At 38.6% G+C, this 3,730-nt stretch overlaps 1 long non-coding RNA gene across 1 annotated transcript; it reads right to left on the minus strand.

Annotated features, from left to right (window-relative positions):
- Positions 1-1,878: 1,878 nt before the first annotated feature.
- Positions 1,879-3,551, minus strand: LOC130549842 (uncharacterized). The gene is made up of 3 exons (XR_008962280.1): positions 3,527-3,551; positions 2,793-2,879; positions 1,879-2,545 (listed from the first exon to the last, which is right to left on the minus strand). It is a non-coding gene; the product is annotated as an uncharacterized LOC130549842 (long non-coding RNA).
- Positions 3,552-3,730: the final 179 nt, after the last annotated feature.

Below are 3,730 nucleotides of genomic sequence, written 5' to 3' on the forward strand. Positions count from 1 at the left end.
AAAGTGTTCATTGCTGCACAACCTTGCTGTTAGGAGGGCTGATAAAAAAGTTCCTTAAAGTAATAAACAGTTACACTTCGGCTTTGTGACTTTAGTGCTATACCTATATAGTAAAAATAAAATGACCTTATTTGATCTGCTTTTTGATCATTACAAACAATAATGAAAATGATTATCTTAGAATAGAAGATATGCTGTCTCTTGCGTCACATAAATTATCAATAGTTAAGTATGTGGTCTTGTAGTCATGATTTTTTTTCTGTCTCTGTCTTGACTGTGTCAATTGGACTCGGTCTTGACTTGGACTCGAACCTCTTTGGACTCGGACTTGACTTGGACTCGAACCTCTTTGGACTCGGACTTGACTCGGTCTCGACTAGTCCTGGTCTTGGACTTGTCTTGGACTCGACAATGGTGGACTTGACTACAGCCCTAGCCAGCACATTTAAATTTGACTTGATGTCAGGCACTCTGGCTGCCGGTAAACATTGGACTATGGTTGCTGGTGCCTCTATGTTAACGTTCCGAACAATAGAATCACCGATAATTAGGGCACTTTCAGCAGGTTTCTCAGTCGGTGCGTCACTGAGCGGGGCAAACCTGTTCGAGACTGTAATCGGAACGGTTGAGTGATGTTTTGTCCTGCGACTACGCCGTCTCACAGTCACGAAGTTTCCTAGCTGCGGGGGATTTTCAACCGGAACCGAGCTGTGTGCGCTAATGTTGCTCGCATCCAAAGTGTTTTCTATCGTCGTTAAACTCTTACTATCCTCAGATAAAGATTGGATGCGATACTCTAATTCTAAGATCTTCACTGTCAGCCTAACTATTTCCCTGCATTTATCGCATATAAAACCCTCGCAGCTGACAGAGAAGGCTAAGCTAAACATATGAGGTGCAAGTAACAATAATAGGAATAGAAGCCATAACTCACCGGGTTTGAAGTGCAATTCCAACTTACCAAGGTTGCTCGATGAATCGTAGTATACTCGCTTAAAAAGAGAAACAGTTAGCACACAAGACAAACCAGAGGCAAGATGATATTCCAGAGTGTAAACAGAAAGCAAGCTAACACGCTATTGCTATGCTAACGGCGTTAAGTTAACTATCACTTTTGGTTTAGAATCTTCAAGTAAATAACAAGAACAGGGTTATTGAGATATCAGGATAAGTTAGCAACGACAATAATAATTAACGATAATAAAATACACTAATATTAGAGCGAAGTGTAAGTGCACTGATACAAACAAGCCGCCGGCAGGAAACAGGAAGCCCGATGATCAAGGGAGTAGACCATATATTAACTTGATGCTAACTGTACATGCCACATGCAAACAAAAACCAGCTATCATTTTATGACCGCTATCAATAAACTGCCTAGTACTGTTGTCATTCAACAACCGCAAAGACAGCGAATCAGCTTTCAAAGAAATCCAAAAACTTACATGACACCAGCACATAGTTAAATGGTGACACAAATGAAGAGTTACTGTTTATCTGTTTATCTCATACTGCATATAGATAAAACAAAACTGCAAGTTTCACGATCTACAGATTTCAAATAGCAACATAAAAACAGTTATACTTTTAAAATAATCACTGAGTTGAATTTTTTTTTTAAAGATGTGGCATCATGTCAAATTTCTCTGTTCAGGGCCTTATTTTGTAATCTTGTATTTCCTGTTACCCTGCCTCATTGTACTCACATGTGCCTTGTTTTTTCTGATGGCTGTTTACAGTATATAGCCCTTGTGCTTCCCCTATGCTATGTGTTGTGTTTATCATGGTACACTAACATCTATAAAATATGTGAACTAGACAAATCTCTTAACATGCAAAGTTGCAAAAATGAGCTCACCCTTCACCAAATTCTACTTCTTAGTATGTCATCCATGTATGGAATGCCAAACGTTTTAACCTTTGTATGGGCTTTGAAAAGACTAAATGGGCTTCTGTGTAATTTAATGCAGTTTTATTTCACTTTTTAATAATTCTTTATTTTTTTCTTTACAAGTTTACAATCTTGTAAAAAACATATACGAAAGACAGTAATGCAGATACACACAACAGCGCTCATGAGCAACTAGTCCACACATTCTAAAAACAAATATATTAATTAGAATAAATCATCAGTAGGGTATATGTACACAGGCTGATGACGGACGGTATTTCCACTAAAATCTCAGCCAGCTCTGTAACATCCAGTGCTCATAATGTCCATAGGGAACAATGGCCTTTTTCGGTCTCTTCAAGATGCACCTAGGATTATGGTCAAGGACGCGAGTCAAATTATCTTAACACTACATCACACATTAACAACAAAAAAAGGAGAAGGGCTTCAAACTATACATTTCAAACTACATCCACAAATATGAAACAAAGCCAAGTAAACTTTTGTACTTACTGGAGGCTTGATCACAGAGGCACATTACAATGCTCAGTCATAGTGCTGTCAGTTCGCTGAAATTTGAACGTTTTCTTACTAAACACATCGTTGTGGCTTGGGAAAAATGACCTCAGCACTATGAGAGCGGAAGTGGCTAACCTGGAGATTTTAGGAGAAGAACAACATCGCCCCGTGAGCATATACCCCATTGTACTAGGTAGATGGTTATTTGTGGTTTTAGTTTCTTTTAATTTAGAACAAAATAATTCAAAGATAAAATGGCAGCTGAATCAAACATCTATAACATTTATCTTTACGGTCAGGTCATGTGTGTTGTAAGATGACGCAGAAACTCTCCACGGGTGCTTGTTTGTCCAGGAAAAACAGCATGACAGAACTCGCACACCTGTGACTGCAACGTGACTCCAGACATGAACAGCCCTCCTGCCTGACTCACGAGCTCACTGTCCAGAAAGGAGGAAGACCACGGCCTCTATGGGACACACAAGCATCCTCATACTCAAAATATGGAGTTTTGTTTATAGAATGTATTTGGAAAATAACATATATCGTTTATCACTGTCATGTGACCCTGTGTCATAATCTAATTATGAGATAATAAGCATCAAAGTTTGATTTCAACCATTTATTTCACTGTCCCTGTGTCCGAAATCACCTACTCCCATACAAAATTAGTAGATGAAAATCAGTATCAGTCATAAATGGTTTGTCCAAAACCTTAGTATGCAAAAAACAGTAGGCAAGAAATACCTGGATGGTCTACTGCTTCCGCTGAGATTTGCGAGTGTTCATTTGGATGGACACTATTCTATCCAATGATGCCACAGGAGCTTAGCAATGGTTAAATTCAAACAGCGTAACACTTTAAGGCGGATGTCCGATTTCCCTATGTGATTTCTATTTATGAATATGCCATTACTCGTTTAACATTAAAGATGTTTCATACAATGTTCTTTGCATTATTTACACTATGGTGATTTTATACAAAAACAAAAAAAAACGAGAAGAATTTTGCTGGGTTTTCATAGACAGGGTCACGTATTTTGAGCAAAGTGGTGCTATCAAAATAATGCACAATATGCTGAACCACAGCAAACTCAACACAGGTATGATACAAACCCGCTTTTGTTGTGAAGTATGCGTGGCATTGTAGCATTGCTCAGCTTTTTTCAGGTCTTGCCAGGTACTGTTATTCTGCTTAACAGTGTCACCCTGTTTCTGATCTGACAGGTCTAAATTTAGATGCAGCTTGTCCAGTTTGCTCTCAATATGACTGAAATCACTAGCAGCTGAAAAACAAAAGCATAAATAAGCCTGAAGGTA

Source organism: Triplophysa rosa, unplaced genomic scaffold (genome assembly GCF_024868665.1).
Source record: "Triplophysa rosa unplaced genomic scaffold, Trosa_1v2 scaffold183_ERROPOS166712, whole genome shotgun sequence".
Taxonomy (NCBI): Eukaryota; Metazoa; Chordata; class Actinopteri; order Cypriniformes; family Nemacheilidae; genus Triplophysa; species Triplophysa rosa.